The sequence below is a fragment of the Salvia hispanica genome, chromosome 2, assembly GCF_029641045.1.
Source record: "Salvia hispanica isolate PSC_SH4W2 chromosome 2, Shi_PSC_v1, whole genome shotgun sequence".
Classification (NCBI taxonomy): Eukaryota; Viridiplantae; Streptophyta; class Magnoliopsida; order Lamiales; family Lamiaceae; genus Salvia; species Salvia hispanica.
This window is the reverse complement of record NC_142693.1, coordinates 45834078-45842930: the sequence shown is the minus strand read 5'-3', so window position 1 is coordinate 45842930 and position 8853 is coordinate 45834078. Positions and strand designations below refer to the sequence as shown.

The 8853-nt window shown below is 35.1% G+C and overlaps 1 long non-coding RNA gene across 1 annotated transcript; it reads left to right on the top strand.

The window, feature by feature from the left end:
- Nucleotides 1–1515: 1515 nt before the first annotated feature.
- LOC125206160 (uncharacterized) lies at nucleotides 1516–2997 on the top strand. Its single transcript, XR_007173908.2, has 3 exons — nucleotides 1516–1762; nucleotides 2170–2235; nucleotides 2708–2997. It is a non-coding gene; the product is annotated as an uncharacterized LOC125206160 (long non-coding RNA).
- Nucleotides 2998–8853: the final 5856 nt, after the last annotated feature.

Sequence of the window (8853 nt, the reverse complement as noted above, 5' to 3'; positions counted from 1 at the left end):
ATGGGAAAATATTTTAATATCAATATTAAACCTTAAATAAATTATATGTTGACATCCAGTCACATTATACGGACAATAGGATGATTGTGTTTGGCGATTTGATAGCCTCTTCCATGTTGCCTTCTGCTAATTAGTCACTAAGTGAACTCTATAATTTCTAGCAGGCTCATGTCGCAATTACATTTAAAAATAAATAATTTGTCCTTAAATATATACAACTATTTTTTCCTTCTCTTCGTTATTAATTGGTCAGGATACAGACATAAAAAAAAAAAAAAGTTGAAGAAAGGAGGAATATTTATTTAAACCTTTGTAAACAAAAACAACTCCTCAATCAAAGGGAAATATGGCCCGGTATTTCAGTTTCTTATTACCAAAGGTTTCTTGTAGCATTACATATTTTGCCAAGTGACTTCTCTCAAATCGCAATCACTACTATATTTAATGATTTCTCACTCGTTATTGTTATGATAAAATTCAAGAATTTATCTGTAACGCCCCACTTTTTCAAATCCTAATTTTTGAGTTATAAAATTTTTGCATTAAATGCCTTAAATGCTATGATATGTGGATTAATTGATGAGTGATTAATTACATGATGTCTTTGTAACCTAATTGCGTGTGAGAATTGAGATTGAGTTGAATAGTCAACTTGTGAAAAATATGACGTGGCTATTAAATAGTCAAAGATGGGAAAAATATGACGTGGCCGTTGAAAGGTCAATGCGTTGAGAAAAAGAAGAGAAAGTGAAGAAATGATTGATTGGGTGTAAATATTTGACGCGGAGAAATATAATTATGGGTGAATTATTTTCCTAAGGGATGAGTGAGAATTAAATAGGAGCATTATTTAAATGTGTGGAATTTTCGGCCATTATTATTATTTGGAGAAGAAATCCTATTTTTCTTGGATTTAATTATTTGTTTGGGAGAATTATCCAAATTAAATCCAAAGTCCGATTATTCCTTATTTGTTGGTGGGATTTTCGACCCCTATGACTATTGGAGAAGAAATAATATTATTCTTGGATTTAATTATTTGTTTGGGATAATTATCCAAATTAAATCCAAAGTCCAAATACTCTATAATTCCTACATGGAATTTTCGAACTCCACCTTTGATTTTCTATGAGATTTTTGAGAATCTCATATATTGTGGGAGAATGGATTATTTATTTATTTGATCCCTTATTTATTCTCTTCCATGAATAAATATAAATATGCTAAAATATCCTAGCATATCTTGCCAAATCTAAGAAGATATTGTCATATCCTAATTAAATTAGGATTTGATTTTGAATCTCTTTTGAAGAAGGCAAATCACGCCTATTCATATTAAATTGGGGAGTTTAATTATTATTTTCTTGCTCCGTGATATATTATTCTACTCCGTGAAATATTTGAAATAAATCATAGGCTAATAAAATAGCCAAGAATTTCGAATTCCCCTTATTTCTCCCCTACTTCACGCTAACTTCAACTAACAAATCTCTCCATATCTTCCAAATCTTGATTTATTTAATTATGGGATATTATTTTTGGCACTCTATAAATACATGAGAGATCCTAAACCCTAGCATTCACAAAACCGACGCCTCCCACTCCTCATAATTTTCGAAAATCTCTCCCCACTCTCTCCAAATTTTCTTCAAGTTTTCATCAAGATTTCTTCATCAATTGAGAAGAATTCAAGTTGGAGTTCAAGATTTTATTGAAGAATCAAGGCTATAACTTGTTTCTACCGATTGTTCTTTTGGAAAAGGTACTTTAATCTTTGATCTCCTCTTCTTCTACCGATTAATCGGTGTTCTTGAGTCCACATGCATTTAGATTGAGTGAAGGGGAAATAAATTGATGAATTTTGGGATGCATGGATGTGTGTGTGTGTGGTCGTGTGTGTGTGGCCGTGTATGCGTGTGCGTGCACACCTCGGGAGGCGTGCACATGTGTTGTGATCGTGTGCGTGTGTTGTGTGGGTGGAACACTCATGCGTAACACGATTTAATGGTGAATTTGGAGTTGTTAATTAAATAAAAATGATATGCTAATCATACCTTGATTTTGGATGATGATATTAAAGATTTATCGATGGGAAAAAGGGAAACATGGTAACATGCATGATTTTGAAATCAATGATTGAAACTGATTTGTGATACGCCTAATTTAAAGGTGATACTTCGCGCTCTCAGCGTGATAAACGAGGAGAAGAGAATACTTTCGAGCTAAGCCGACGAGGTGGGCTTTCTTTTAAAATAAGGACATTGTCCTAAACTGATATTGATGAGAATGAGATATGTGTTATCATGCCTTGATTTGTTTTGTCGTGCCTATCCCTCGTGGCTATGCCACTATTGATTTAATCGAATTCGGATCCTTGTAGAGCCGCAAACTCTACTTGGGTTAGTGTACACCAATGTTAGACCGAGTGCTGGCGTACGGGTTGGCCGGTCTAGTGACCTGGATTGCGGCCGCATTCCTTGTCATGTAGAATGAGGATATGGTAAACGTCGATGTGAAAAATGGTTGCGCGACCGTGATATTTGATAAAGAATATATTTTGGTGCCTCGGGTCTTTCTAAAGTTAAAACCCCGATGGACACTTGAAAATGGCATGATAATTGCTAGTGTTGATAAAACTGTTTTCGGCAATGAGTCCACTGAGTATGATTATAGTACTCAGCCCTGCATGTGTTTTCCCTATGTGCAGGTTGAGCGGTGGCGAGCGGGCGGTGGTGTTGAGTAGGAAACAATATCATGATCTGTTGGAACTATAAGTGTCGTTGTGTCTCCATACATAGTCTCACTTCTTTCTTGGTCGCTTCCGCTATATTATGAAAACTTGTGATGATCTTTTGGTTGGGTTGAATTCTTTTACTTTTCGTGGGAATATGTTAGATACAAAACAGATGAGATTACTTTGGAACTTTTGCTATTTTTGAGCATATTTGGTGATAACCTTTTGTTGGATTTCATTGCTAAGGCATTATTTCTCTCCTACTTATTTGTTCATTAAATGCTTTGGTTAAATCCCTTTTTAAATGGAATCCTAGCCTATGATCTTTGATGCATTTAAGTCCGCCTAGTTAACGATCGCCGCATTTACTATACCCTAGATGGGCGGGTCGTTACATTATCCGTATTATTGTAAGAGACAGATATCTTGTGATCATAAATCTTTAAAAGCTCTCCGAGTCAAAAAGGAGTGATACCTATGCTTAGTACATGATATTATTTGCTTTTAAATGTTTGGATGAGTTAAGATGCATTTGAAAATGGTCACGGGGATTGAAATGTTGATATTATTTGTATTTTAATTAAGCTCTAAAGATCGAATTTTTAACAATCATTAGTCATTTATAAATTATATTTTAAAATTGATTAAAATCTCTTAAATTCTATCCGATATAGACTTGGTGAATATCTCATTTAATCTATATAAGAGTGAATAACTCTCTCCTCATATAAGGCATTTTAAAGAGGTAGGTGACGCATTTCCAAAATCTATCAATTTTTATCTTGTATTCCGTAATTTTACTATTATATCAGAATATCCTCTAACTTAGCGAGTACATAAAAATCTTTTCAATTTTTATCATCAAAATTTCGCTTCATAATGCTTAAAAGGATAACCTATTATTTTGCTCAGGAAACTAAATTGCATACAAAGGTATTAATATGTCTTTGTTTTTTATTTTTTAGAAAAACTTACCTCAAAATGATTGATATAATTGATCTACAGGTTATATAGAATTGGGATACAATTTGATAAGTTAGAAATATTGAGAGAGACTTATACAATTAACAAAAAGTGGAATTGATTAATAAATAGTTAGAATATATTTGACCATTAATCTTTGATTATTCACTATTTTAAAAATATAGTACTATGACTGAATGACTTTATGATATAAACATAAGCATCAAATATCAATGAATTGTACTGGTGAATTCATCGTCGTTATAGTATTATTATCCTCTCATAAATTTTCAAGATAAGTGTCTATTTATGAAATAAATTAATGAAAAGTGATAGTGTAACCATCTTGCCATATTTACATACGTAGCATAAGTTGAAAATAAATAAGAGACTTTTAACCTTTTTTTCATTAAATTTTTGTTACTTTCAGCTGAGAAGTGTAGAAAAAGTCGACACTTTCTTTTTGAGCCATTGCTTTATTATATGGTGGTCCCTTTCCCTTATATGATGTTACTTTCAGCATAGTTTTACGTACTAAATATTTATTAAAACTAGTATATCAAATATGTACTAATCCAGTTTTATTGGATGTGGAGTATATTTTTGAATGTTCAAAACGTTCCTTCTTCGTGGGTAGTTGGGTCAATGACCAATGCTATCTTTAATCGTAAGTCAAGAAGTTGGTCTTTATTTATTTCATTCAAATATTTAATGTATTCTAAGGATTTTAGAGGGATAGAAGCACTGACATTGAAAAGTATTACACAGCTATAATTTATTGCAAATTTAAAAAATTTCAAAATTTTTTTATCAGAGAACTACGTATTTAGTGTTTGGACATTACATTAATATTATATGCAGCCTCTATTTTTCAAGAGTATCATTAACATCCTTGCATATTATAATATTGTTGGAAGGACTTTTGCATTTTATTTGGAATCTAAATATCCTCCGACAATAAGGATTAAGTTTTTTTCATAAGAGAGAACTGTCACTTTATTTACACATACTTTGACAACTTCTATTATTGGAACACAACATAATTGAATGACCAGTGCGCTACTAAAGTAATAGTTCTCTCTCATAAAAAAGAAATAAATCACTCTTATAGTCCGGGGGTATTAAAAAGTCTTAAAAAGTCCAAAAGTCCTTCCATCAATATTATATCAGTGTCCAGGGAATATTTACAAAATATAAGGAATGTGGATGATATTAATGCCATGTCCAGGGCCTAAAAATGTACTCCCTCCGTCTCTTAAATTTTATTACACTTTGTCTGGACACGAATTTTAAGAAATGTAATGGAAATTGAGTTGAAAAAGTTAGTGGAGAGTGAGTCCTACTTTTATATATTAATTATTACCTCCATCCCTGAAAGTTTATCCAATTTTTCCATTTCCGTCCATCCCTCCAAAGTTTGTCCCATTTCACTTTTTACCATTTTTGGTAGTGGACCTCATATTCCACTAACTCATTCTTACTCATATTTTATTATAAAACTAATATATAAAAGTAGGACTCATAATCCACTAACTTTTTCAACTCATTTTCCATTACATTTTTTAAAACTCGTGTCAGGATAAAGTAGGACAATATTTGGGGGACGGAAGTAGTATATAATAAAATGTGAGTTGGAATGAGTTAGTGGAATATGAGGTGTACTACCAAAAATAGTAAAAATGAAATGTGACAAATTTTGTGGGATGAACAAAAAATAAAAATATGACAAAATTTAAGGGGCGAATGAAGTAGCTCTCTTAATTTAAAATGGTTGTAAATTGTTATGTGAATATAAAAGGAATGGTATAAAAAACTAGACCCTCCATGTATAATGGAATGGAATGCGATTATTATTCTCATTCTATTCATTTAATTGGTAGTACTATAGAATGAAGGAGGAAATAAAATAAAAATGCCAAAAAAATTGTTATATTATTTATTTATTCATTTCATTTCATTTTTATTACTCCACTCGTCTCTTAAATTTTGTCACACTTTGACGGGACGCGGATTCTAAGAAATGTAATGGAAAATGAGTTGAAAAAGTTATAAGAGAGTGAGTCCTACTTTTATGTATTAGTTTTATAATAAAATATGATTAGTTGGAGCGAGTTGGTGGAATATGAGATTCACTATAAAAAAATGGTAAACAGTGAAATATGACAAATTTTGTATAATAGATAAAAATAGAAAAATATAACAAAATTTAAAGAAATTCACTTGACAAATTTTGTATGATAAATAAAAATAGAAAAAAATATGACAAAATTTAAAGAACGGATGGTGTATTTCATTATACCAAGAAGGGTATCCATACAGACCATCATTTTCAAATATTGGATTCAAAGGTATAGTGAATGAAGGTGTTTGCCGACTGAATATAAGATGTACTATATTCGAATCATATTTGAAGTGAATTAGTTTCGCTACACATATGTGTTTTATTCACTTTCTTACATAAAATGTACTCCACTATTTTAGGAAAGATGACACATTCTTTCAAATGGTACGGGAGTTTGTACAGTTTTATTTTGTATTAGATAAAGAGAATAAAGTGAGAAAGAATGAATAAAGTAAAAATGAAGGAGTTTCTATTTTGGACGAGACAAATTAAAAAAGAAAATGGGTCATCTTCAATGGAGAGGAGGGAGTAATTATTTAGTAAGAGCATTTCCAATGGCGGCTAGTGGGTCGGCTAGCCGATTGCTGGGCGCTGGTTGGTCCGATAGCCGACCATTACAACCGGCGAGCGGTAAATCGGCGAGCCGATCGGCTAGCCCACGCCTATTCGCGGGCGCTAGCCGATCCGCTGGCGCCATTGTAGGCTCCCGATCGGCTAGCGATCGGGCAGCGCCATTTTTTTGTTTAATTTTCGAAACTCTATATATACGCGATCTGCACGTCATTTTCATTCGCACCACTTGTTTTAACGAGTTTCTCTCTCTCTTAATTTCTGTACAAGAGCAATAACGCGAAATGGAGAACAAACTCCCACTGTACCCGTAGGAGGTGGATGGGGTCCGGTGGGCGGGTACTACAATATGTACCCTTGGCCGCAGATGATGCTGGGGATGGCAGCCAGGGGTAGTAGTATGCCGCAGTGGCAGGGGGTGCAGGGCAGGCAGGGGGTGCAGGGAATGTAGGGGATGCAGATGATGCCGGGATGTATGCCGAGGATGCAGGTGATGCCGGGGTGGTAGCCGGGGATGCCGGGAGAGGGGGAGGGGACGATGTCTATTGCCTCAATCTTGAATTTTTTACTGCTTCTTCCAACACATCGACCCCAACGGAGAATCAATTCACTGGGTTTGAAACTTTCTCCTTGAGGAGTTGGGGATAGATCTCGAGGATGCAGACTCTCCCATTCAAACAGGGGGAATAGGTTGGGTCGGGGCGCACCGAAGAAGAAGAAGAGGGGCAAGGGCAAAGGGGTTGTCGGCGAGTCGTCGCAGCCGGCTGATGACGGCAGTTCGGGTAAGGTACGGAGGAAGTGGACGGATGAGGAGAACGTTGCGCTGTCCAAGGCTTGGGTGAGTGTTTGCGACGATCCCCTCCAGTCGAACAAATAGAGGATCATGAACTTGTGGTTTAAAATAGCAGCATCCTACAGGACATTTTGTCCAGACGGGAAGCCACACAGCGGGGAGGGGTGCCGGAAGCAGTGGGACCGAATTAGGCTGCGGTCTCCTGATTTGCGGGCTTGTACGCCAACAACCTCCGTATGAACACCAGTGGCCAAACTGGCGACGATGTGAGGAGGATGGCGGAGGCCGCCTTCCCCTTGATGGCGGAGGCCGATGGATTCTGAGAAGTTTCGGGAGGGTGTCGATGATGGCTGGCCGAACAAGCAGCGGCTGAACCTCACGGTGAATACAGGAGCAGCGGTGGTTCCCACTCGCTCCCCGACGATGCTCAGGAGTTCCCGTCCCCTCCATCGTTTACTCGCCGCACTCGCCGTGTCACACCTTAACCCTTATAACGTATGCACTTACTATAAATAAATTCAAATTTTAAAATAAATAATCCACACATCAAGTCATCAAGTATATAAAAACACACATATTATATAGTTTCAAAAACCACTATATATCAGGTACAGATTTGAAACATTCTAAAAAGCAGTGGGACCCTCTCATCACTCTATATATTACACATTTATCTACATGCAAAAAAATGATGAGGAGGAGAAAGTTGCCAAAACGCGTCAGCCGCCGATCCTAATAACATATGGAGTTCTTATGACTCACGTCAACCCAAAGGGTTCACTGATATCTTATTCCCGAAAAATATTAGTGGTTTACATGAGCCACAACTCAGTACGTATAAACTTCCCTTTAATTTCACACAAAAATATCAAACACGTCCTTTCACCAACATATATCACCAAAAGTAATAAAATGTCATAAACACTTTAATATTCATATGCACATGACTCTCCGGGATTTCTATTGTATACGACCCGAAGGTCCCTTTTAATTATTTGACCTTTCCACGAAGACTCCTCTTTGCACATTTTCTTTGACCCGTAGGTCCATTATCATTGAATATTAGAACCCAGGGTAAGACTGTCACATATCATCTTTAATCCAATTATGCAAATAATTCTAATGCTATATAAAAATATATCCATAGCACCACTCACATATTCAATATTCCACCATCAATAACAGAGTCACATATAATCAAATTATTTACTTTATTTAACACCTAGCAAAGAAGCACGTAAAACATGTAAAATTAAAAGTGTGATTTATACACACTTACTTCCGACGGATAATCTAACCAAGTTCTGAATTTTTCTCCTACACAGTTTCTTGATCCTTAAATCCGAGAGCTGCAATTCTCTTTCATTTAGTGCATAATTTTACTTTTTAAACTACGTCTCCACCTCTACTCTCTTTTCTGTTTTATTTTTCTTTAGACTATGTTCTATACTATACAACTCGTTCTAATTTATAAGCTTAACTCTAAGATGAACCGACTTAAATCTGTGTATATCAATTAAATCATTTCCTAGATAAATACGTGGCTTCTAAAGAGACCACTTCAAGTAACTAAAACACTAGTCATATAAATTTTTTTAAATATAATCAGAAAGTGAAACTACATATTATATATAATTTAATATTTAATCTATTTCATATGTATGCACACAT